Source organism: Terrapene carolina, unplaced genomic scaffold (assembly GCF_002925995.2).
Source record: "Terrapene carolina triunguis isolate 2854851 unplaced genomic scaffold, T_m_triunguis-2.0 Scaffold231, whole genome shotgun sequence".
Lineage (NCBI taxonomy): Eukaryota > Metazoa > Chordata > Testudines > Emydidae > Terrapene > Terrapene triunguis.
Genome location: NW_020664582.1, coordinates 2,535,168 through 2,562,690, shown reverse-complemented (window position 1 = coordinate 2,562,690; position 27,523 = coordinate 2,535,168). Strand labels below are relative to the sequence as shown.

Sequence of the window (27,523 nt, the reverse complement as noted above, 5' to 3'; positions counted from 1 at the left end):
CGGCCCCGCTCTCCCCATTGATAACTGGCTTGATCAGAAATTGATCCTCTTTGTTCAATTCATCGATCAGCCCAAGATGGCGCCGGAGCCGCCGCCGCCGGAGCCGCCGCTCGCCCTGTCCCGGGCCAGCCCCCCGGCGGGGCCGTGCGGGGCCGAGGGCGGCCGGGCGGGGGGCAGCCCCCGCTCCCCTTTATTTCTGGGAGCCGGGGAAAGTTTATTGAGTGCTGGGACTTTGTGTGGGGCGCAGGCAGCCGGCCGGGCGCAGGCTGCAGCCTCTGAGCGGCTGGGGCTGGGGGCGCTGTGGTGCCAGCGCTCGGCGCTTTTAAAGCAGCCCGAGCCACTCGCCTTCCCCGCTGCTGCCGCCGCTCAGGCAGCCGCTTCCCCCGGCTGGCTCCCCCCACAGCCGGGGCAGGGGACCCCAGGGCGGGGGGCGGCCTGCCAGATCCCCTCCCGCTCGCTCTCGCGCTCCTTTCCCAGGGCTCCCCCCGGCAGGGAGAGTCCGGCCAGCCGTCCCTAGGGTCCGCCAGCCCCCGGAGCCCCCCTGCCCGCCCCGGGTTTGTTTACATCTCGGCATCCATGGCTGGACCTTCCTCCCCCGCTCCCTCCCCGGGTGGGTTTGAATTTGCTGGCGGGTTCGGGCCGCGGGCGTGCGGAGCGGGCTGGGCTGGCCTGCCGGGGTGGGCACGGGGGTGATCTGGCGTGCGGTCCCGGTGGGGTCCGGTTCGGGCTGGCATGGGGGGGATCTGAGCTCCGGGGCCTGCTGGCGCTCGGAGTAGCAGTGGGGAGCGGCGCTCAGGTCCGAGTCCTGCTGGGGCTTGGGTCCGGCTGGCCCGGAGGTCGGAAAGGAGACAGCCCTGGGGGCCGGGTCCTGGCTGGGCTCAAGCTGGCACAGGGGGTGTCTGTACTGGGGGGAGGGCGCTGCGCGGTCCGGCTCCTGCAGGCTGGCCCTGGGGATTGTAAGGTCCGAGTCTTGCTGGGGCTCGGGGGGCTCTGGGTCCTGCGGGGGCTTGGGCTGGCACTGGCGGCTGAGCGGGGTGTAAGCAGACAGCGTTGTACATATTGTGGCGTATGTAGTGCGTTAGTTTCCATGCTGGAGGTGGAGGTGGGAGCGAAGAGTCTGATGGAAGTTAGCTCCTGCCGGCTTCGGAGGGTTGAACTTCTGGGGAGTGGGACGTGTGTCGGGGAGACGTCCTGTGTGTGTGTGTGTGTGGAGGGGGGTATGGTATATTCTGAGCTTATCTCCGTGTGCGTGTTTCTGGGGCTGACGGGCATTTCCTCCTGCTGTAACCACACGGCGTGAACACCGTCTCCCTTCTGTCTAGGACCTGACACATGCGTTGTGTTGCTGTTTTAACGTGGCTGCTCATAGCGCTTAGGAATCCTGTCCTTTCAAGAAAAAGTACTTGCTCTGCAGCTCTCCTTTACCTTTTGGGTGTATGCCTTGAGGAGATTCAAGATCCACTACTTAATAGAATAGCTCATGTATACGAAGGGGGGAGGGAAGCGATTAGTCGGAGATTTCCCTGCCGATTAACAGCACTGCAACATGTAGCTTTATCGTACTGTAGTTGATTGGTGCAGGAATATTGTGCCCTGCCTCTTTAAATCCTGAAACGCGTGGAGTTTAAATAAATTGGCTAGAAAGCTTTTGCTACCCACCCCTCGCCCCCACTGAGGAGTCTGTATTCAGCAAGTGCCCATGTGGGAGCTTAGAGAGCAGGCAGCCTGAAAGGAGCCGGAACTATGTTACATTGATGTTTGGCATAGCTGCAGTCAAGTTAAAGGTGAGAGGATGCTGTCAGGATGGGTTTATGTTTTGGAAAGAAATTAAAAGTGTAAGAATATGGGACTAAAACAAGCTGCCTTAGGGGTCTGTGCGGGGATAATGATCTGCCTTTCGGGGCTGTTGAGAGGGTTAATTAGTTAATGGATGAACAGCACTGGGCACTTACATAGCACTTTCCATTTTTCAAAGTAGTATCTATAGTGAGTGGCTGGTGCCCTCTGACTTTCAAATGGATTAGGGGTGGCAAGAAAGTAACTTCTTGTTTTAATTCTGTCTTTTAAAGATTTTGGATTAAGGTAGATTTGGCTGAACTTTCCTAACTTGAAAGGATTCTTAATACTGACCCAGAATACCTACAGGAATACAGAAAATGAGAGCCAGATGTAGGATTGTATCAAATACAATGGTTTAGATTAATATGTATTTAAACAAGGTCTGACAACCTTAATTGTAAATGCTTGCTTTTGCATATGATATGTGCAATTGTACTTCCTTAGAATTGAAAACTCAGCACTCCTAATGTGATTTTTCTTAGTGTTACACTTAACACCGTAGAAAGGTATCTAAAATACATTTTTGTAAAGAAAATAAAGCTGCAACAAATGTTTATTGATTAAAGCATATTACTCTAAAAGTAGCTATCATGTAAATCAAATTCTAGAATATAATGAACACAGCCAAATTGCATTGTGAGAGATTGGTCTATTCTGTTTTTAGTAAAAATAACTCACTTTTACTATAATTTAATTCCTGTGCATACTGTAAAACCCGTTGTGGAGTATGAATGTGTAAACTTTAATCTTGTGCATGGTAGACTAAATGTGACAATCTGACTTTAGTAGTGCTAGACTTCCCTTTGAAGCATCCTGGCAATAATGAGTTGGAGTTTATATTTGAGCACCAAAGCCTTACTTACTTGATAACTTTATACATACTATTTGTGAACTGCATGGATCTAGGTTGTGTGCCCATCAGTTAAATCACTGAGGAATCTGTATGTAATAAACTTTGTGCAATTTCTGGCCACAGAGAGTTTTGGCGTGACCAAAGAGGTGGAGAGTACATTCAGACAAGCCATTTACTCATGCACAGAACTGTTATTTTTGATTTCAGATATCTTTATTTCTCTACCTCCTCCCCAATCTGCATGATGGGGAAGGAATAAATGATCCATCCTGAGGATAAAGCAATACCTCTTACAGTATTTTCTGTACAAGGAGTTTTTCTGGCATTTGTAGTGGGGTGTTCAACCAACTGTGGAACTGCATAAATCAAATGTTGTCCTGTCTGCACTTTCATTGCCTGACTCAAGTGTGAGATTCCATGCATCTTACAAGTAACACAGTCCCACCTGTGCTCTGTGAAGAACTTCTCCAGCTCTGGCTGTAGTTTGAAACCAGCTACAAGGCTGCATCAGTTCCAAACTATTGCTCCACCCACCTTTTTGCTGGGAAACTTGTAAGGTGCTCAAGTGAGACTCTGTTGATGGAAATAAGGGACAAAACCAGGCACACGTACTATCTAGTGGTAACTGCCCCGTCTCAATTGTTAGGGGAGCCATGTTTACTGTTACTAACCCTCTACCTGCACTATAACGTAAAGCAGTGGGTGTTTAAATACTACAGTCAAGATTGTATCTGTGTTAATTAAAATACACAGCCAAGAAAACTATTAGCTCTGACTTTTTTGTATTATTCATTTCTCCTTTCACTAAATTTCTTTTGCTTCTCAGCGGAGAGACTTCAGCACTCGGAGGCAGGCCTAAACCATCCAAGAAAGCTTGGATTAAACAATAAAGGTCTTACTTACCTCTTGAATATGTTGGAAACAGAAACTGTAAGGCTTGACAGGTGTCAAACATGAGCCCTCCCTCCACTTGCTGTTGAGATTGTTTAAAATGGTTCAGCCAGGCACCAAGTTCAACCCTTTTTCCTAATAGAGGCCAATCATGGTTCCTGAATCAGGTGTTGAAAATGGTTTGGCAGCACCTCTGGACCACTTGCCAAACTGGGTTTAACCATGGACTAGACCTCCTGAGGTCTCTTCCAACCCTGATCTTCTATGATTCTACGAGTGAGGGAGGAACCATATTTGACAGCTGCTGCCAAATAAGTCAGTGTGTTGTGCAGACAGATTTTTGGAAGCACTTGGCTATCATTGTGATGAGCATGGATTAAATACCTAGATGGATGCTTGGTGGAGTGCTGTACTGTTGCTCTGAAGAGTTGCAGCTACAACTCCTGGTATGAAAATAGTCATGTGATCTTAGTCATCTTCATGTACAGCAGGATAAATGTTACAATGGAAGAGTCTGACTCTACTTGAAGTCTTGTGTTCTTGGTTTATTTATAATCTTGATAGATTATTAAGCAACTTGCCCATCAAACAATGTGTTACGCTCCTGTGGCTATAGCATAAAATCCTCCTTAAGATGCATGGCTAATAGGCTTAAATAAATGTAACTAAGGGTATAACTTGTCCAGCAGTATCTTTATTACTTCAGTAATGAAATATGAGGGCGAGAATGAACCCAGCTTGATAGTCCTGCAAACTCAACCTGAGATCTGACAAACAGAAAAACTAGAGATTGTTATTTGTAAACTGAACAAATTTGATGTGGAAACATTAAGATAAACATAGAAACTCAATACAATAAGGTGTCACTTTTCAAAGCAGAGGTGCATTTTATTAAAAAAAAAAAAAAAAAAAAAAACAAACCCCCCATGCGCACGCACGCACAATCTTTTTAAATAAAACTGCTTGGCTTGTATTAACAAACCAGGGCATTTAAACTTAAAGCCAAATCTTGTCTGTATACTTTTGCCTTGTGTCAAGGTATTTACAGCATATGGTTAGGGTTAAGAGGGAGCATTATCTGTTTGTTGCCATTGATTGTTTCAAGGTAGGCCCATTCACAAAAGAAAAACTGATTTCTAAATAGTAATGAATGGTTTAAATATTGAAGCACTTCTAGCATCTAATTGGAAGCAAGGGGAATTCTTGGCATCCTGTAGCTGAACCTGATTGTACCAAAACACAAGACTCTTTGCTTATAGCTGTCCACTTTATCTCTGTTAAATCAAAAGTGGATCTAGAGATAATTTTCTTTTTCCAAGTCACAGTTGAATTTATAGTTTCTGTCCTGAAGGTGGGGTGAGGGAACAGCTCCTTGACACATGCATAATTCCCCATCACTGATAATATAGCAAGAGAAGATGTGCCAAGGTTTATAACTAGATTCCATCCACTTCTGCATGAACATGGAGGTACTTGACTCAATAAAAGCATTGGGGTTCTATTTCAGGGTGAGAAGCAGAGTTTGGGGATGTGATGTAGGGGATCTTCTCTCTTTCTGTCTCACAAAATTCTGCTTTGTTGAATCTTCCTGCTGGAGTTCACCATGGAGGGTGGAGGCAAAAGAGATGGGATGTGTCAATGCTTGCTGCTGTTTGCCAAGGAGTGAAAGCTTATTCTCTCTACTTTTTGGGGGGCTGTGGCAAATACTTCCCCTCCCTATAACAGGAAAAAAGGCACAACATGCAGACCAGCCATTCAGCCTGTCTAATGACCTGAGGATTTGGCCCTAGTGGAATAATTTATGGAGCAGTAGTAGATGATCCATAGTTATAACTGAACTTCCATTGTAAGCCTTTTTTGGGGGGGCTATCCTCTCTTCTCCTCATTCCCTAAATCCAGAAACAAAAGAATGTCCACCACAAAATAAGTAGAATTGATTTATGATTGAGGTAAACATTTTTCCTGACATATTTGAGGTCAGTTGGACAAGGAGTTAAAAAACTGTCACACACACACAAGTATTTACCAGAGTTTAGAACTGGATAACAAATGCATGTATTATGCAGAATCAGATCCACATTCCTTTTCCCCTTTGATTGTATTGGGAATTTCCTTAGCAAGGGCTACATTACTGGCCCTTATATATTAATATATCAAATAAGTAACAATAGTTATTACAAAAGGGGTGAATTACAGACTTAAACTGTGGTAGACAAATGTAATTATTTACTAGCCACTATGTAACTTAAAAGTAGACCGGTTTAAGCACTAAATAACTTCTTTTAGGGAAAGGAATGCTGTTGAAAGGGAAAGATGGTTTAAAAACCAACTTAGTGTTGCAGCAGCCATAGTGATCTTTTATTAAGAAGAAAATGATTTGAAGTTGCCTTATGGCAAGTGGAAATGGGATGCTGGGAAGAGTTGGAAACTTTTTTTCCTTTTGGCTTGCTGTTTATCCCCACCCATACAGCTTAAGGACTTGGCTAGATTTCCAGTTACCTCAACATACCTTCTTGTATAGCTGCAGATAACTTCCTCAGCGTCAATAGTGGAAGCCACACCCTATCTAGCAAGATTTACTAGGAAGACAAGCTTCTGTTGTTACTATTATGGGTATTTTCAATCAAATCTAAATATGAAATCTACTTTCTTAAATGTACTGTATCTACTCTGTTTTTGTTTTGTTTTCCTTAGAGTGAAATGATTTCTAATTTGGTCCTCTTCAGGGCAAGTACCAGGTTTTCCTTTGTGTTTGTCCCGGGGGCCTGATTCTGATCTGAGCCTTTTGGCATGAGTGAAAGAGAAATAATAAATGAAAACAACAATGATAAACCATAGTTGAAAATGTATTTGTAGATCAGTGTAAAACGTGCACGAACTATCCTCCCATCTCTGTGAACAATAAGTGTGGAGGTACTGCATACTTCGTGTAACACTCCCAATAAAGTGTTCCAGGATGTTTGCTTCTAATATACAATGTTGTTCTAAATTTAGTGTAAATTTGCAAAATCTGCTGATAAATTTGATCCATATGTTTGTCCTACAGCATTCCAGGTTCCAGTTGCTAATGTATTCCATTCGGTAAAGAAAGGGAACCTCTGGGAGTTTACCTTTTACTGTGGTAAGGAAGGCTGTTACCTGCAGTTCCCTCTGGAACTTGATACTCTTCCTACTGCCAGTTGGAGAGGGACACTAGAGTGTGCCATGATATGCTCCTTTCTTGTTTCTCCAGTCTGAGTACCATATGTTCTGAACTGCTTGCGGTTCAAAGCTTGCACCCCAAACTCTGATCGCTGCCTGCTCAGGGAACTTTCTGTCACTAGACTGATTTGTTTTTGGAGATACACTTTTAAACATTATTACATTGTTAGCTGTACCTCAATTAAATTGTAATGTAATGATGCAACATCAAAGCAGATTCTACAACTTTCAGCCCTCAGCCTGGGTTTCCATTTAGTTGACATGTAGTTAATTACTGCAAAGATGAACAAAATTAGTTACCAGTGTAGTAGCCAGTGGAAGGAAAAAGATCTCTTCATCACGTTTGTATGAGATGACTCTTAAATCAGCATTCTTAATAAAACATCCAGTTAACTGTCTGGGAAATAATACAAAGGATGAATGTGCCAGTTTGTTTTTGTTAATGTAAGAGGAAAATTGTTGTGGAATGAATGTGTGAAGTTAAGGGCTCAATCTGAACAAACTCAGGATGACTGTAAAGACAGCTTCTTTACAGGATCTAGAGGAAGACATGGGCCAGAATCTTCATGTTTGGGCATTTAAATGTATACTTAAACATCTAAATAAAAGTAGTTTTTTTTTTTTTTTTAAGCTGATGAGCACTTGCAGCTCTCACTGACATCCGGCTCTTTTTATTCTGGTGCTGAAGTTTGAAATTGTAGTTGTGGTCCATTTTCTAAAGAGCTTGCTTCCAAAAACAGATAATACAATTTGGACACAAACACCTGATGACTAGATAAGTGTTAACCTGAATGTACCACTTTAAGATTTTAAGTTATTTATTTTGTGGAGGATTGTTCTACACATGCTTCATGAAAAAGTGCTGTTAAGGAGTGATTGAAGGAAAGGAGGGTTTATTTTTGGTACAGAAGGAAGATGGAGAGAGTTCCAAGTGCAGTGGCAGCCTGGAAGAAATCACGAGGTTGAGAGGACAAAAGCTGAATGGAAGTTTAGCAGAGGACAGGAGGACTAGGAAACAAGAACAGACACATACACAGGCAGGGCTTTGGAGCTGTGCTCTGGCTCCGCTCCAGCTCCAGGCAAAAACATGCAGCTCCACTGCTCCGGAGCTGCTCCGGGCTCCACTCCAAAGCCCTAACGCAGGGAAAGACTTGTGCAGGATCTTAGATGTTGGTGAGAGACCTGAACTTGACAAAAAAGATGAGAAGACTGAACTTCTTTATTAATGTATCGAACAATATTTAAATTATTAAAACCCATAATGAAAATTTAATAATTAAAAGAAAAATCTCATTTAGTTTGAAGCATATGTACTGTTTATTTACTTATTGTTTCTCCCCTCTGGCTGGACAATGAAAATGGACTAGTCCTTTTCGCTTTTGTTTTTAGTTTGTTTTACTTGCTGGATATTACTCATCTAAGTATTTTGTATTCAAATATTTTGGATTGCGCACCCTATGGAAGAACATCTAAATACAAATAACTATTTTGAATTTAAAACTAATGAACTAAATATTTGTATTAACATTACATTTTTATAAATATTGTTAGTTTATAGTGGTAAATACAGAATAACCTAAACAGTGGGCCTAAACTATCTGAAAGTAACCCTTTAACTTCCCATTCTTTAAATAATATTTGGATTTGGTAGAAAACAAGTGCAGCTTGCAGAATTTGTTAGATCAACAAGTATTCATTGGTGTTGCTGATGCCTAGGGTCTTGGATATCTTGAGCATTATGTTTTATATGCCATTACTACTTGGTCAGTTCTGTATTGTGGTTTAGCAGAATATACTTTTTTTTTTTTTTTTTTTTTTTTTTTTTTTCTTCAGTATAAATATTTTAAAGTAAAAGAAGGCAGTTGACATGATAAATCTGTGAAAAGCTAGTGCACTATAGAAGGCCTAGTTTTGAAGTCTGGCTACTTTTAAACTAAAGATCCTTAATTATCTGCCTGAATTGCAACTCTAGTGCCTCAATCACTTGGGAAAATTAAACACTCTTGGTGTAGGGCTGGGTTAATAAGGTTTTGTTATAATTGAGGTATGTTTTCAGTTGCATAGGGGAAGTTGGAATGTACATGCCCTGCACTATGTCTAATTCTAGCTAGCTTTTTTATGTGTTGGGTAATTTTAAATAGACGCTTTTTTTTTTTTTATGTTGATGCCCAGAAGCCCGGATTGGGGACCCAGTTTGCTAGGTGCAGTATGAATAGAGGTAGTCCTTTGAAGAGCTTAATTCGTAGAGTGTGTAGGTCTTAACCATATGTGAGACTCATCACATCATTGTTTGACTGGTGATTGTTTTGCTGTTGTGGACCCTGGGGTATGGAGTTGTCTCCCTCTCTTTTATCAATCTCTACCCACTTGAGGAGGAGGAGGAAAAAACCCAACCTTAACTTTTCCCTTGTAGGTGCTTTAGTTTGATCACTATTGGCCCTGTATTTCCCATCTTTATCTTTTTGCCCTCTTTATTGTAGTGGAGCCTCTCAATTTGTTGTTGCTTTTAAAAGGTAACTTTAAAATCCATTTGTTGGATTACATTTGATTAATTTAAAATACACTGGTCAAATCTGCAAGGTTTTAAAAAATATATAAACTAAATATGCAAATTATCACATTCTGGAAGCACTGAATATGTGTAACAGGTGTAGGCATTTTGTAAATAAACCATGAGAAAAGGTACTCTCCTGCTCCAAATGGGACAATTTCACTGGTAAGAGTGCTGCAGCAGCAGCATTGTGCAACTGACCTGATTTTTTTTATGTAGTTGGAGTATTATGAAAACAACTGTGCTAGGGAACTAATTAAAATATTGTTAAAACATGGATTGCTCTTGTGTGTGTATATAGATGGCACCAAACTATTTATAATCATGCCCTGGTCTTCACACATTTTAAAACACAGTTTGCACTACATAGAAAGATAGCACCGTGTTGGTGAACCACCATGGTACAACTAGATCCCTCAACATTAATTTTGTTAGTATAGATGGAGCCAACGTTACTCTTCCTGCTCCTGGTGTCAAGTTATGAAGTCTGAGAAGTGGTCCGTTTCAGTTCATGGTTATTGCCCAACAGAAGACAAAGGGCATAATCATGTAGGAAGCAAGGACAGGTGAAGCAAACAAGGGAAAAGCGAGACTCCAGATTTTGATGGGGTGGGAGGAAACGGTGAGTGATGTAGATGGTTGAGATGACGCCCTTGCTCCCAGCACCAAATTTGCTGATACATATTAACCAGTGCAACTGGGAAGTATGAGAGTGTCTCCCGGTGGATGTCCAGGTACAGTACTACACTGTATTTACCAGCTGCATTGGATGTGTGGTATGGAGTGGTGCGCAGGAATTACCACCGAGCTACTGCTGTTGGACCTTGCTGGAAAGGTCCCATCTCAGATACCAGCATGATAGCGTGATTTAGAAGTACCCATGGTAGATTGGCTAATCTCTAGTATTAAGGTTAGTGTTTATGCTAACAAGTTTTGATACACTTCTCATACAAAATGTCATTCAGTGTTTAATTTTTTGGTAGTAGATAAAACATTATTAAACAAAAAGTGTTTGCCTCTGATTTAGTGTCTAAAAAAAATAAGTTGATTTATTAAGGTGAGGCCTACTTATAATATGTGAAAGTTATCTTGGCTTCTTAATATACCTAACATGTAAAGCAAAAGCTTAGAGGTGTGGATAGAGTGAAGTGCAATTAGAAGCTGTTCCCTTTTTGATATCTAGAGAAATTTTTATTTCTCGCACCTCTTTCCCCACTTGTAGTATTAGGTATTTGAGAATGTTTGTTTATCAAAAAGGTACAGATATGTACACTGGTATAGGGATACTTAGATATGGACTACAAATTGGTCAGATAAATCTATAATTTTCTTTAAAGTAGCAGGTCACTGATATTGACCAAGTGTGAACAAATCATATTTTGGAATTAATGATTTGGGAACAGACAGTACCACATGGTGTCTTTCAGCTCTATCTCATTGGTTCAAATTCAGCCTAAATAGATAATGACTGAGGCCATGTCTATACATGCAGTGCTGCAGCTGTACCAGTAGAGCTGTGTTGCTGCAGTGCGTCTGGTGAAGACGCTCTATGCTGATGGGAGAGAACTCTCCTGTTGGCATAAAAAAATCACCTCCGCGAGCAGCATAAGCTGTCTGTGGGAGAAGCTCTCCCACTGACATAACACTGCGCACATGAGCGCTTATGCTGGTGTAATTTACGTCGCACGGGGGGTGGAATATTCAGACCCCTGAGCGACAAATGTTTTGCCGACATAAGCTGTAGTGTAAGCATAGCCTTAGTTTTTCTGCCATCAACATGGTAATAACTTTGTGAATTGAGTTGAGGGTTTCAGTCCTGTTCTTGGTTGTTGATAGCTCTGCTACTGACCTCCTGTGTGACCATAGGCACTTTGCTTCACCTCTCTGCATTTATTTCCCATCCGTGAAATAGGGATAATGATATTGACCCTCCTTTTGTGAAGCACTTTGACATCTATGGATGAAAGGTTCTGTGTTATAGCTCAGTATTCTTTATTGTCACTGTTTTACTTCTGTATTTGTATGGATAAACAGGGCTTTAGTTTTCAGGGCTGTCAGCCACCTTTCTCCAGGATTAACTTATATTTTTAAACAGAAAAAACAGCCCAGCAAATGACATGGTATTCTTAAAATACCATGTCATTTCATGTTTTTCAGCTTATTGCTAGCATCATATGGGATCATGAGAAAAAAAAAATAGGAGTAAGTCTATTGAAGTGACTAGGAGGTGGCAAAGTCTTGAGTTATTATGTATATCCTAGTAAAAATCTTGATGTTGGTATCAAATCACCGTAAGAACATTTTTTTGCTAGCAGTCAGTTATAAAATTTTGATATCAACACTGAAGATGACACAATGTCATATACATTCTCTCTTATTGAAAAACATATAGTCATAAAGTATGCGACTCAGTGTTGCTTGTAATATGAGAGCAGGATGTCTGGTGTATCAAGTTTTTCTTTAGATTTTTTCCATGAATTGTAGATAGCACACCCAAAACATACAACACAAGTCTGCAGTGATGTAAAAGATGAATTTAGTATGCAACAGTTTGTGGTTGCACCACTTGAAACTGCAGGCAGCTAACTACATGCATAGGTAATGTGACTCAAACAGCTCTGCATTCTAAAAACAGACAAACTTCTACCAGTTTAGCTATCTGTAGTTTGTAGGGTTTCTATCCAAGCCAGCTATTACTGGTTGTAATGATTGTAGACGGCAATACTCAAGCAGGTCTGATACTCCATCTGGCAGAAGGCAGTGGTACACTCATAAGGTCGTATATGAAATGTGTTAGATTAATGGCTGGAGACTGAAGTCCTTTGTTTACAGAACAAATTCAATATGGTAGGCTGAAGCTTTTTCACAGCACCCTTCATCCCTTTCTTACTGTTTACTTATTGTAATCCGAATATCCATGCTCTCTCTGGCAGGACTGGTAACAAGGGTGCAAAATGTGATAACCTACCTGTGCTGTCAGAAATTTGGGTTGACTGTCAACTCAACTATTCAGTCAGTGGACTAGATGAAATATCAGGTGATAATGTTTAAACATTAGACTGGTGAAAAGGTGCTATATCCTATTATCAGTTCCCCAAACAGTAATACTTTGCATTTATCATATATAGGACTTCTCACTTGTAGCTTTCAGTGGATTTTACAAGGGTGGGTGGGTGAGTGTCCCCATTTTACAGAGCAAAGGCCCTGATCCAACAAAGTACTCAAGCATGTGCCTAACTTTAAGCACTTGAGTATTCTGAGCACTTTATTGGATTTGTGATAGAAAGAGTTGCCCTTTGTCAAGAGTTCAAGGCAGAGTTGGGAATAGAACCCAGTTTTCTGAACTCTCTATTCATTCAGTAGCTGTCCCACTGAGTTATCCGGTCCCTTCGAAGCATGTTACTTTATCTCGTGTTCCTGCTAAATTTAAACTTATCTTTTGGTTATTTAGTATGGGACTATAAACATCACCAGAACAGCTCAATAAATTTAAAACTTACGGTTTGTCTGTGTGTCTACACTTAATTTATTTTTCATTGTTTAAGTTGACATGCGTGCATGTCAAAGTAACTTTGGAATCAAGTTAGAGTGGAATCCTGTTTATCTGATCTAATTGGGGCCAAGTTGGATATCAAAAATTCAGATAACCAGAAGAATGGGCAAAGAGTTTTCTATCCTCTTTCTCTCTCTGTCTGTCAGCTCTGGGCAGCAGGGCCATGCTGCCTAGTTTGGTTAATACGGAGAGCTGGATAATGGAGGCTTGCATAAAAAGGATTCTACTGTATTTAAATGAATAGATGTTTTATTTTCAGATATAAATAAAGTACCATTTGTCTGTCATCTGAAAGATGCTCTTTCTTTAGCTGTTAATTTTGTCAGCAAAATACTTACCTATTTTTATGTTGCTTGATTTTTTTTTTCATGTTGATAGCATTGAAATAAATGTTGGGTTTGGCGTGTCTGCTATGAAAATAGCTCTTCTGCTATTAATCTGCAGCATTGGGATAACAGTAAACATTCTTAAAAGCAAGGCGCCAGTAATGTTAGATTTTTGCCTAGACTGCTTAGAGTTGGGTCCCAGTCTTGTTTTTAATATGGGCAGTTCCCTGTATATGGAGTCGCTTGCAGGCCTAGAACCATAATCTCTGGTTTTGTGTGAGCACAAGAATTGTACAGTATGCCTTAAAAACAAATCAATGTTCTGAATATATTCACCTTCAGCATTGTCAGTTGTGCTGTGTCACTTTCAGGAAGTGATTGCTATAAATTTCAGGTTTTTTTTAAAGTAGGCTCACCCACTTTTTTTTTTTTTTTTTGGACATTGGGTTCTGCTCTTGCAATTCTCAGAATACTGGAGAGGGGTGACTGGCTAATGTGGCATCTTCAGTTAATCTATCCTTTATCATCCATGATTGCCCACTCATTTGTTGAGGTGAACATATTTTCTGCTCGAATAATCTCAAAACAATTGTTTGTTACCTGGAAAATCTCCTGACTGAAATCAGTGATTTAATACTCCCCTGTGTATAGGGTGAGTGATACTGTAGGAGGATGGCATTTTCTTGTCTTCACCATTGTAAGAGGATGTAAATGCCATGTATCTGGGCTGATATGGAAGAACATTCAGAGAATAAATCAATGTAGAAGAAATGTCCTTTAGACCCTATGTACACTCGTACTGGAGCTACACTTTTATGAGAACAAGTGAGCTTAATACTGCAAGGTATTGAGTGCTCTCCCTCAGGCTGTCCGCACCAAATAGGATTGGGCATTGTTTCCTCATTTATTTTAGATTGGCATGTGAACCATGTAAAGTTGCTCCACAGACATACGCTGTTGAATCCCATGTATAAAACACTGTTCATTTCTCTCTGTGCATTCCAAGGAAAAAGCCTCGCTATCAAGGTTTGGCATGTGTAGAAAGCCTCGTCACTTGGTCCTTGACTGACAAATTCTGTTGTAAGACTATCACGCTCTGTCTCCTATCCTTTGATATTCATTTGTTTCTAGCAACCTTTCTAAAGCCCTCCTTTTCCCTGATGCTGTAAAACATCTTAGAACTTTAATTTAAAAAAAATAAATAAAAGTAGTATATTAAATGCAACATGAAGGATTAAAACTTCTCACAAGACTATGTTGTGGTCAATGTGTGTGTTCCAAATAGTGAAATAAAATCAAATACTAGTTAAGAGATGTTCTGGCATATCCTCAGAACAGTTGGCTCTCCTTTAAAGTGTCATGTCTTACAGCATGCTAAGTAAAACTTTATTAATGTCACTATCTGGGATTTTCTGCCCTGTAAATAGGGTTTGAAGTCTAAAATTGAAACTGAAAACCTACATCAAATGGGATTTAAAAAAACAACACCTGGTGGTTAAAATTGTTCTAGAAATCTTGGAAAGTCAAGACGTGTAAATACTGAAGAGTAGTTACAAAGCTCTAGAGCTATTAAAGTACCTTTAAGTTAAATTTAATATTGAGAGAGATGCTTAAAGTGTGCTCTGTCTCATTTTGTTGTGGCCTTCCCACCCCCAAAAGTTGCTGCATTTCAGGGGTGTGGGTGGGGGATGACAGTGTAATCTGTGAAGCTCTTTGGGATCTTCACAGTAAAAGGTGGGGGTACATATGTTTAAAATATTATAGTCTCTCTTCCAGATGTCATGGTGACTGCAGAGGTATTGAAATCCAGAAATAGTTATACATTAATCTCATTTTTGATTGTACATGGGAACTGTGATTATTGTATGGATACATTACACTGAGCTGGTAAGATAGCACGTGTGTCTTGGAAGAAAATTGCTTTAATTGTTTTAGAGTGTTTTTTGCTCTAAGTATTTTATTTGGTCCTGTATTAGTCCTAGCAAAGTGTAACCTGATATCTTAGTGCTTTTACACCCAGTTTGTTTGTTTGTAATTCTTTTCCCAGCAAATTGAGGTTAATTTCAAATGGCAACACATTTTGAATCTATAGCTCGTATTTAGAATTTTGATGCTTGATAGTAATCCTTTTGTAAGGGTTTTTTTGGACTGGGAACTAACTTTTATTCATTTGTGAATTTGTTTGAATGATGACTTAAGTTTTGACACTTCCTGTTTATTCAACTGTCAGTCACGCTAATTTGGAGACCCAATAAAGTCCTTCTGATCTTTGTGTTGAATTAGGTCATCCTTTACCACCCTGAAGATCTGTTGTGAAAGAGCTGTAACAATTCCTTTTTCTTTTTCCTGAAACCAGTACTAGTACACTCTTAAAATCTTATCCCCAATGTGATGGTATTTAATACACCATAATGTTTTAGTTGGCTTTTTAAGATGCAAGGGATAAATTAATATATCTTTATTTGGGCATAAGCTTTCGTGGGTAAAAACCCACTTCAGATGCATGGAGTGAAAATTACAGATACTGGCACATGAAGAGAAGGGAGTTACCTTATTTCTATGCCTGTATCTGTAAGTGGTTTTTTTTTTTTTTTTTTTTAACCTACGAAAGCTTATGGCCCAAATAAATGTGTTAGTCTTTAAGGTGCCACCGGACTCCTTGTTGTTTTTTGGATATAGACTAACATGGCTACCCCTCTGATTCTTAATATATCTTGCATTTTTATATAGGGACTTCCATCCTGAAGGATCCTGAAGCACTTTTCATATTATGTATGCAGAAATTGCTTCACCTAAACAGTCATTCCAATATATGTCAGTTCTACTATGAAATGTGGAAGCTGTTTTACAGAAGAGTATGTCACTACCCAACAGGGCAGCAGAGGAAGTGAGGATCATATTCAGTTGAAATTGTAGGTGGAATTTTCAGGAGACAGAACTTAATTGCACAAACTGGAATTTTCCCAGAACACAGGAGTTACCTGTATACTTGCAAAAGGTGCCATAGGAGCTTTCAAAATTAGTTTTTGTTTTATGCCTTACCTAAAGGCTTCAAGGGAAATTCTTGACTATAGACAATTCAGGAAATACGTCTTAGTTGACCTTGATGTATTTTTTGAAATTATTTTGCACCTCAGTTATCACTGATCCACACAGGTAGCTATTTCTAATTTCCATCTGTTAGCTAACTGAAAATAAAGACAACAAATAGTAATCGTAGCTGGATTTTTAACCAGGTCTTTGAATTCTTGGTTTGTGCCTGTTCATGGCAGACACATCAGATTAATCTGTCAGGGAAGATCTATTGTGCTTTCAAGGAGAAGAGATCAAAGTGGGAACATGTCTGCACAATACAGGTCACCATAGCAGGTTCTTGTGTTTCAGGCACCCTCCTCTTTGCACAGCCCCTAGGTATATCGCACAATATCACCTTGGCAGGCAGCCAAGCCTATGGGAAAGATTTTGTGACCAAGGCTGTCGTGGAAAACATTTTTACAGGGTACTCTTTTCCCCTTTCTCTCACTTGTGCACACACAACTCTTCAGCTTCTGGACTGGGCAGGATTGCTAGTTCTTGTCAACCTAACCGTACTGCTTTCAGCAGGATGACTTTAGATCACCTGAGGCTGGAGTTTTCACCACGGTGTTAGTTAAATCTGCTCTTTCTAAATGGCATGGCAGTTAAAAACCTGTGAAGTGGGAAGAGCTTGTCTGTACTGGGCTCTTACCAGTGCTACTATTGCTGCAGCTGCACCCAATTTAGGACTGGGGGAGAGTTTCCCCCCAAAAGTTTCCTAGACATGGCTGTAGGTGATTTGGGGAAAGGGACTCAAAAAAACTCAAAATGATTGAATTAAGAGTTCCTCTGTGCAATTTGGGTTACCTCCTCAGGGAAAAAGGTCTTAAAAGCAATATGATTGTCCCTGTGGTACTATAAAACAACTTTCCCTCTATTAGCGGCATCATTTTGAACCTGTAGATGGCTTGAAGTGGAAAGCAGTGCTGTATAAAAACACAGGTGGAATTTTTGGGTGGAGGAAAAAAAGTGAGAAGGTGTGCAGTGGGGAAACTGTTTCCAGGGGTTCTGCTTTTATTACAGTGCACACATCTTGTTTCTCAAACTGCTTTGCCAATTGCTGAACCAGATGTCCTCAGTAGTTTGTGCTATAAGATGTTAAGTAATTAGATCATTCAGATTCTAGTTAAACATAATTAGAGTCCTGTGTAACCTGAGTGAAGTTGACAGGTTTTATAGGTTGATCATAACAAAAATATCAAATGTTATACTTTAGTGTTGATACAAGATGATATAACCTCCCCTCTAATCTCTCCGCTGAATAAAAAGCTGTTTATACTCCACATTTAGGCTTTCATTCACGACAAAATTTATAGAATTTACTTTAAAAAAAAAAATTTCGTGACTTAAAACCCAAAGCTTTTTTAAACATGTAATCAATCCCATACAGTGTTTGTAATCCAAACATTACCTCTCCTGTGCTAATTCTGGATGTGAAACTGACACAACGGAGCAATCTAGTTTAATTGTAAAGTTAAGTGAAGGGCATAAAAATCAACAAAACATTTTTTTTTCTTTCCATTTATGCGCTAAATTGTGTGGGTAAAGTCTAGATTAATAATTCTTTCACTTCTCAAATAATCTGAGGTACTGTGTTAAATACAGGAGGGGCAGTGTTGTCCAGTGAATAGGGTGCTGGCCTGGGACTTGAACCTCCACTCTCAAACTGATCTGCTGTGTGATCTTGAGCAAGACAGTTCACCTTTCTCTGTCTCACTTTCTTTTCCCGCTCTCTGTCTATCTTGTCTGTTTAGTTGTAAACTCTTTGGGGCAGGAATCTTTTTCACTAAGGCTGTGTCTACACTAGAAACCTGACAGTGGCACAGCTGCACTGGTACAGCTGTGCCACAGTAAGGTCTCCTGTGTAGCTGCTCTATGCTGACCGGAGAGAGCTCTCCTGTTGGCATAATTAAACCACCCCCAACGACCGGCAGTAGCTATGTTGGCGCCAACATAGCACTGTCCACTCTGGCACTTCTGTTGATGTAATTTATGTTGGTCACAGGTGTGTGGGTTTTGTTTTTGTTTTTTTCTTCTTCACACCCCTGAGCGACATAAGTTTTATGGACAGAAGTGCTAATGTAGACATAACCTATGTGTTTGTACACCACCTAGCACAATAGGGCCCTTCTTTCCCCAATTATCCAACTCCCAGCAACACTCAACTGCTATGGTGCCTTTTGGATTCCAAAATTGCATTTCTTGCCTGTTAAAGGGGCCTCATCCGTATAATTCTGATCATACTTTGATAGCAGGAGTAAAAGGAAAAGCATCTCCTTTATATGTTCCTTTAACATCAACATATGCTGCTGGTACCGAAGAGTGGCAAAGGTGACATGGACGAATATGAAAGCAGAGCTTGAACATAGATCATATTTTATTTGTCATGGGTGATCCCTGGCATTTGAGCGTTACTTCATTCTAAACTGCATTCCCACAATTTCCCTTGTTTCCTTTTCCCCTTGTGGTTACATTTGCAGCAAATTTTTGTTTTTCGTTTTTTTTTGCTGTCTGAAGCTTGTTCTCTGGAAGAAAATGTTGATAGAGATGCTGATAAACTGTCTTTTTATTTTTTTTTAATTGGTTTTATTTCATAGTCTCAAGACAAATTGCATATTGACAGACCCATATTATTAGTAGTATTTTGGGCCCTGTTGTGCTTGATACAGTACAAACACATAAGGCAGTTTCTATCCTGAAGAGTTCACACTTGACATTTTCTGGGTGCTGAGGGGATCCTAAATTGCTAGACTAGAGTCAGTATTTAACATCCTTCATATTGAATGTACTGCACACACTTTTTTCAGGTTGGTTAAAGAATTTTGGTACTCTGCCACTTAGAACACTGAAAGTAATTCACTTTTGGGGGGAGGGGGGATGTTTTGTAGAAAAAAAATCTATAAAAGTTTGACAGTTGGGAAGTTCGTTCAAATTCAGATAGTGAAGGTCATTATGCAGTTAATCAAATTGACTCTCAGAGGTACTGAAATGTAAGCAGATTTGGTAATTCTAATGATTAACTCTTCCTCCCCCCCCTTCTGTTTCTCCCCGTTATAACTAATTTTCCCCTCCTTAGTACTGAAGGCAACTCCGTTGCGTGCACTGCAGAAGTGTTCCATGCTATGGCGTCCCGTCTCGCCACTGCATAGTTAGTTATGTCACTTCTATTATGCTTCTAGCCTTGCTGTCCTGGCTGGGATCTTGCGACTGTTTCCAAGCTTGTATTTCTCACTTGGCAGCACATGATGCGGCTGCTGGGCAATCTGCCGTATCCCTTTTTTGTCAAACATCAGAGTTGGTGTCTGACACTGACTCTGAAGAACAGTTCAATGATGAGAGGAACTGCAGAGACCTGTGTGTGTGGGTGTGTGTGTAGGAGCTACTTTTCCTACAGTTTTATGCTTATAAATGACATGGATTTTTCAAGTTCAGAATAGTATTTTTTTCCTTCATATGTTTAAACAATTAGTAGTTGAAAAATGTTCAGTTCACAGAATATTTTTAACATCCCTTTTATGTCAATTATCCTATTATAATAAAAATGAAACAAGCAAACAAAAAACAGTTTGAGAAAATCCCCTGGAGTGCTTTTAAACTAAAAATGTTTATAAAGCCTTGTGTGTGTGTGGCACAGGGGTGTGTGCATGCATGCACAATCCTTTTCTTGGGGTAACACCTACTGTCATACAAAAAACCTGGAGATCACATAATTGATCACATGCAATAGGAAACTGACAACCAGGTTGGGGGAGGAGGAGGAGGAGGTGGGGTCTGGGGGGAAACAGAGTGTGGCCCAGACTTGCCAAGTAATAGAAGGGAAGAGCATTCATTTTTCAGAGAGAGAGAGAGAACATTTTAAACAAAACAAGGTCCAAGAATTGAAACAAGGGGGGCGGGGAAGAGTGAGAGAGAGAGAAAATACAGTAAATTGAGAGATGTGGGGGAGGCGGAAGGAATCAGGAAGAAAGAACATGTAAGTTTAGGTTAGTACATGTTCATGTTCTTCTGGTTTAAGTTGTTTCCCTGGCAGATGTCCCATAGCTCTAAGGTCTTTGTCTGTGTGAGAGAGAACCTGAAGGAGGACTTGGCAGAATGCTTTTGTGTCATGTGTGTGGAGGAGCTGGCCTTCTTTTTTGTACTTAGTCTTGTCTATTGGCATATAATGCTGATAACAGGCAAATGTTTTGCAAAATTACATGCTGCACTGGCAATGGCAAGCAAACTTCCCCTAAATTTCCACTTCTGATTCCATAATGTAGATAAATCTTCTAGGATTCAGGGATGAATGTAGCTTATTAGATCAAAATATTTCCTTATTGCTACCTAAACTTTCTAAACCTCTGACACTCTTCCTTTAGTTGTGCTCAGATAGTGATGGAGAAAGTTTAGAATAATCCCTGCAGGGAAAATATTATTTAAATTGAGAACAAAAATAATAATAATTAAAAACCTAGAAATCCTCAAGGGGCTAAAATCTTTTTAAAATTTTAAGTCTTGCACGTATATATATAGACTCCCCCCTCCTTTAATGGTTCTCTGTAGTTCACTATATAAAGGTTCTTGCACTTTGGTGCTCAGTGATATTGAATTTTTATGAACTGACTTTTTTGCTAAAATCCAGTGTAGTGTTGATCCAATATGTGATCTGATAGGTCTTTTGTTTCTGTGATCCTAAATGGATTTGGAATTCTAGTGGTAATTTGAATTTTTTAATTGGCTGTCAGTGATGTCAGACTCTTAATGCTCATGTGGTTCTGCTTATTTTTTATGTAAATTTCATATGAACAGTAAAGTACTCCAAGCATGGCATTTGAGGCTGATTACTGCACTTGGAGGTGTTCTAAAGTCACTCTGGCTTCATCTTGAGCCTCAGGCTTTTAAAACACTTGCTGTAATGGCTTAGAAATGTACTTCCTGTCAGGCTTTATTGCTTAATTGTAATCATGTTTATGATAACCAGCCTTCTTGGTAAACCCATAAAATGTCAGGTTCTGAAAACAGGATTCTAAAGAGAGTTATTCAGTACATGCATTAGTATTACAGTATGAAAATAAATTTTATTAGTGGGGTAAAAATGCTCTTTGTTAGCTCCTTTATCAGAGTCTAAAAAACACTAAGCCTTATAAACAACGCACCTGAAGTAAGAAACTTTCACTATCCTCATTTTATAGATGAAGGAAATATGAGGTACAATCTCCCTGGTAACTCAATGTTACACAGCAGATGTGTGGCAGAGTTGGGAATAGAACACAGGATCCCTGACTCAAAGACTGGTTCTTGACCCTTTAGACGATGTTTTCTTTTATTAACCAGCACAGTTTACGTATAATGTTTGCGAAGGAGTGGAAGATTGTTTCTGTTAAATTTTATGTTAATGTTTAGGAACAGATAGCTGAATTAATAAATCAGCAGCACCTGAATATTGTTTTAACAGTTTTCGGCATCACAGATTTGTTCCGAAACTTTGGGACCAGTCCTATACTCCTTTATTTATGCTGAGCTCCCGTTGTCTTGAAAGAGAGCCCAGTTTGTACAGGGACTGTAGGATTAGGTTCTTCATAGATGTAGTCTTGGTAGTATGTTGTTAGGTTTCATCAGTCTGCATGTGGGAGAGCTACCAAACAGCTGTTTCATGCTCAGGTCAATGAAGCTGCTGTAGCTATAGTGCAGGCCGCCAAGGCTGCTGAACCTGATGTGCTATCTGAAGCTTGAATTCTTCAAGGAAGCTGCATCAGGTTGCTCATCACTAAGCAAAAGACAGCCGATTTTAGTGGAGAGTTGGGAACTTTAATTTAAAAAATGCATAAGAAAAAATAAATATACTGTGTTATACTGTATTTATAAATAATGCAAACTTGAGGAAACAATTGAGATACTTGCACTGGTACCCAAAGTGATCAGTACAGCTGGAGCATGACTGATTTGGGGGCGGGGATATGTTGTTCTCTCATAACCATAAACCAAGAAAAAGGTGAGAAATTTTGTACTTTTGCTCCCTTTTTTAATGTGTAAACAAAAGTAGTGGAGCTGTGGGACCTGCAGTGTCAGAACACCTTGATTAGTTGTCTCCATCTGAGCACCTTTATCCCCAAGCACTCTATTTCTGTTGTTGTACGTCTTTGAAATTTATGCTACTCTTCAAAGAGAAAATCCCATTTTCCTAGAGCGAGACAGTATTGTTGAAGAATAGATAAGGAGACGATTTTGTCACGGATTCCATGACTTTAACAGACCTCTGTAATTTCTGGGTTCAGCTTCAGCCTCCCGCAGTAGCGGGGCTCTGGCTTGGACAGTCAGCTTCCCTGCAGCAGGGCTGGGGCTTCTGGGATTGATTGTTTATTGCTTGCGTCCTGCCTGTGAATTTTAATAAAAATCTCTGGGTTAAAATTTTAACCTTAACAATAGAAATTAGAGATGATTAAGACCTAGTAGTTTGGTCTGTTTTACAATACTGTTTAGTTGGCTCACAATACTAATCTTGAAGGAGAAGCAAGATTAGCACCAGTTCAAAACTTGTATGGCAGACCTTGAAAGAATACATATGCTTCAGAAAGTGGCATTTATGATTCAGCAAATGGCACAATATCCTCTGCCAACTGGTCTGCACTACAGAATCTGTATGTGTTTGAACCCAGTTGTGAAATTCCAAGTTAGATGACTTGATGCATTGAGTTGGATGACATCATGTGAAGGATGCAGTTATTTAATTTGATCATTTATAACCATGTTCAAACAAGTGATTCTGATATAACCCCTTAGCTGTGTAACAGGGATATCGAGAGGCTTTAAGTAAAGGGACTATCATAATACAAATGTAAAGTCAAATGCAGTGGTGTGGCAAATACTGCTTTTCAGTAATGCTTGTGGAAAATTTCGGTTCCTTAATTTCATCCCATTGCTTCTCATTATACTTCTTGGTACCATCCAAAATCATCTTTAAAAAAAAAATATTATGCAGTATTTAGTGTACAAGACAACATTTAGAATGACTTAAATTGGCTTACCTTTTTATGTGTCACCCACTGTCTGCAGAGTTTCAGTCAACTGAGGGCTGCTGTTTAACATAAGGTTGAATGTTCTGCATGTTGGTACAATAGCAGCATTTATTAGACTTAAGATGCAAAGATAATTTCCACCCAGGTGTTTGAAGATTACTCACTTTCACTATATAGGAAACAACTTATTTTATGGTGTCTACATTTTAACATTGGTCTAAAACCAAATGAACATGGTCACTGAAACTCGAGTATTGCAGCTGTCAATGATCTATCTACAGTTGAAATAATGCCCTATCACAGAGTAAAGGATCTAATAGTTGAATTAATGGGATCTGACTGAAGGCTTGGGTAGTTTGTGTTCAGCATACATCAGTCTGTTGATCTGTTGCCAGCAGAAATTTCTAGGTTGAGGATTGTTTCTGTTGCATACAGGCATATGACATCAGTTGCCTGTTAACAGTTCAGGGAGTAAATAGAACCATGCTAGGATAACATCAGTACTCTGTACAGCATTGCTGTAGGACGGAGTACAAGATACAGGAGTTACAGTAGCTGATTGTGACATAGTTCGTTGCATGGGCAACAATAAACAGTCTCTGCTCTGAAATGGGTAACGGGCTCACTCCTAATGCCATCACACATAGCGGGTCATCTCTCAACTCTTCATTCATGATATCTTTACTTCTTTCCAAGCCTCATGCCACCAACGTTTTTGTTCTGTGCAAAGAAGTGTTGAGATGGTTCCTAAATAGGTCACTTTTGAGCAGTGAGTTACTATAGCAAAATATATTCTATAGTATTCTTCATAAGAATCTTAGTGCTTCACAATACAATTAATGTTAATTTAGGAATACTTAAACGTGTTAACACTAGTGAATCTTTTCAACTTAATTTTAAATGCTGAGATAGATTGAACAGTTGAGTAGTGACAGGAAATAAGTTCCATAACCATGGAGCATAAATAAAATATGACCTACTATTGTGTCTTGAGGCTGTAGCTATTATAGACCACCACAATTACTGTTTGTAGATATACCACCTTGTCCTGGGAACATTGGAGATCTGGCAAGTTAAGCATGACCAGTGTAGTCAGTATTTACAGTAGAACCTCAGTGTTACGAACTGACCAGTCAGCCACACACCTCATTTGGAACTGGAAGTACACAATCCAGCAGCAACGGGGGGGGGGAAATAAATAAAAAAAGGGAAAGCAGCATTTTTCTTCTGCATAGTATAGTTTCAAAGCTGTATTAAGTCGATGTTCAGTTGTGAACTTTTGAAAGAACAACCATAATATTTTGTCTAGCGTTACAAATATTTGAGAGTTACGAACAACCTCTGTTCCTGAGGTGTTTGTTACTCTGAGGTTCTACTATAGTTGTCAGATCTGTAATAAACAGGAAGTGGGGTTAGTGACTTCAGTAATTAGCCTTATCTTTTGTATTCAGTTCTGAATCACTGTCCTATCCTAATGTTAGGTAATACTGTACTGCTGGTAATGCCTTTTTCAGATAAGACATGAAATAGCCACATCAATTTAAATTGCTTAATTTATATTTCTCAGCAGATCTTAGCATTTTGCTCAAACAGTCTTGGCTTTTTTGTGGAAGCAGTTGATTCTTAGTAAATGCCTTTTTAAACATTTCACTAATGCTTTAGTAAATGTCCCTTATTTTGGGATCTAAACAGTTGCTAAATTTTTACTAAACATTTTCCCAAATGCTAGGAACATTTCACAAGAATGTCCTTAAAATAGGATTCACAGCTGGGAGACACTGTTCTTCAGAATAGATGTGGGTATGCTGTTTGCATAATATTATATGCAAGGTGTTATAGTGACATCAGTCAGAAGGAATCAGTGCGTGAAAGTGTGCCGGCAGTTTTCATAAAACAACTGAAAACGAAGGTTTTTGAAGTCCTTCATGTGCCATACGCATTACTGTTGCTTGGCTCTTTTGCTATAAGAGCAATAACGAGGATAGGTATTTTAATAATTTCACTAAGCCCTGTGCTAGAAAGTTGCAAGGAGGCAAGGAATGGGAACTGAGGGCAGGTCTACATTACAGCTGGGATCAACGCTCTGAGATCGATCTGCCAGCAGTCGATTTTAGCGGGTCTAGTAAAGACCCGCCAGATTGATGGCAGATCGCTCTCCAGTCGACCCCTGTACTCTACCCCCGATGAGAAGAGTAAGGTAAGTTGACGGGAGACCCCACAGTGCAGCCCCCGCGGTAACTCGACCTAAGGTACGTCCACTTAGCGCAGTAGCATAGGTTGACTTACTGCGGTAATGTAAGGGATTGTAAATTATTTCTATCATGATTACTAGTTAAATTCCTGTTCCCTTAATCTATTTTGAGACATTCATGCTTGCCAATATCACCATATGAACTAGATCCTCTCTCTCTAACTATCATGTAGTCTGTCTACAAACCAATTTATCCATTTTTGCATGGATCAGCTTAATTCTTTGTATTCCTAATATAGCATAGGATGGGGCTTGAGGACTGCAGCAGACTGGGAGTTCAACAGAGAGAATAAGATGGTAGTATCAGTGGGTTATGGGGGGTACTCCAGCTCTTATGCAACCCTTGCTCCCCTCAGCCTCCCATGTACCCCTTTCCCTGCACCCTTCCTTGTTGGTTTGTTTACTGTCCGTGCTGTTTACATTTAAAGGAGGGGTGGAACTGAATGTCATCTGTGCTGTTGGTACTTAAGCTTATGTTGTCTTATTGGCCCGTCCAGCAGTTTCATGTATTTGTTGAGTAATATGGGGGAGAGGATTGAGTCTTGTGGGGCTTTGCAGATGAGGGTTTTAGAGATTAAAGTAACTATTGCCCATAATGACCCTTTGGGTTCAGTATGAGAAGAAGAATCTGAGCCATTGGGTGTATTTCAGCTCACCTCTTTAGTTTCTTGGAGGTGGGACAGAAATGTTTGCTGATAAAGGGGTTTCATATATTGCAGAGAGTTTCAGCAGTGAGAGTATGGAAGTAGTTTCTCTCTATGGACAAGAGCAGATTGTTCACCAAAGCAACAAGTGCTGCTTCAGTACCCTGCCATGGCCTGAAATCTGGCTAGAGGGAATCCATGATACTGTCAGCTGAAAAGGTGGCTAATTTTTCTGGACCAGTAATTGAGTCGTAAATCTAGGCTGCCTCAACTCAACTTGTAGCTTGTAGCAGCTTGTGAGGAATTGACCTCTTACTTCACAGAGAGGACTAGTATCTGGGATAGTCTTATATCCAAGCAAGAAAAACAAGCCTAGAAGAGAGCCAGGAATGTAATGTTCTGCTTCCAAGAATTTGGCCTATTCACACAAGTTGTCACAAAAGGACTGAGAGCAATCAAGGCTCCCACAAGTGACTCTGATCCTGCACGTCCTGGCAGGGGCGGCTCTATGTATTTTGCCGCCCCAAGCACGGCAGTCAGTCAGCCTTCGGCGGCATGCCTGCGGGAGGTCTGCCGGTCCTGTGCCTTCGGCGTACCCACTGCCGAATTGCCACTGAAGCCGCGGGACCGGCGGACCTCCCGCAGGTACCCCGCCGAAGGCAGCCTGACTGCCACCCTCACGGCGACTGGCAGGCCGCCCCCCGCGGCTTGCCACCCCAGGCACACGCTTGATGTGCTGGTGCCTGGAACTGCCCCTGCCTCCTGGATAGGGTTGACCAGTTCTTTCCTGCCACCCAGACCACACATGTTCGCAGACACTCTTGAGCTGAAGAAGTATAGTGTTCATTAGCTACTTCAGTCAGTGATCAGTCCACTGAAACAGGGCATAGCATAGGCCTTGGCTACACTCGGGACTTTACAGCGGCAGCGCTGTGAAGTGCGAGTGTAGTCGCGCCGCCAGCGCTGCGAGAGAGCTCTTGCAGCGCTGTATGTTCTCTGCCTCTCTGAGGGGAATAGCTTGCAGCGCTGCGAGCGAGCGTGCAGCGCTGCAGGCTCTGATTACACTGGCGCTTTACAGCGCTGTACTTGCTGCGCTCAAGGAGGTGTTTTTTCACACCCCTGAGCGCAGCAAGTTGCAGCGCTGTACACCGCCAGTGTAACCAAGGCCATAGGGTTAAATGCAAGCATGCCCCCACGTTCAGGTGCTTGCCTTAAATACAATTACAAAAAGCAACAGAGGGTCCTGTGGCACCTTTAAGACTAACAGAAGTGTTGGGAGCATAAGCTTTCGTGGGTAAGAACCTCACTTCTTCAGATGCAAGACTTGCATCTGAAGAAGTGAGG

The 27,523-nt window shown here is 40.6% G+C and overlaps 1 protein-coding gene across 2 annotated transcripts in view; it reads left to right on the top strand.

Annotated features, from left to right (window-relative positions):
* CUX1 (cut like homeobox 1) overlaps window positions 1-27,523 on the top strand; it is a 373,050-nt gene that overhangs the window by 653 nt on the left and 344,874 nt on the right. The window lies entirely within an intron of this gene.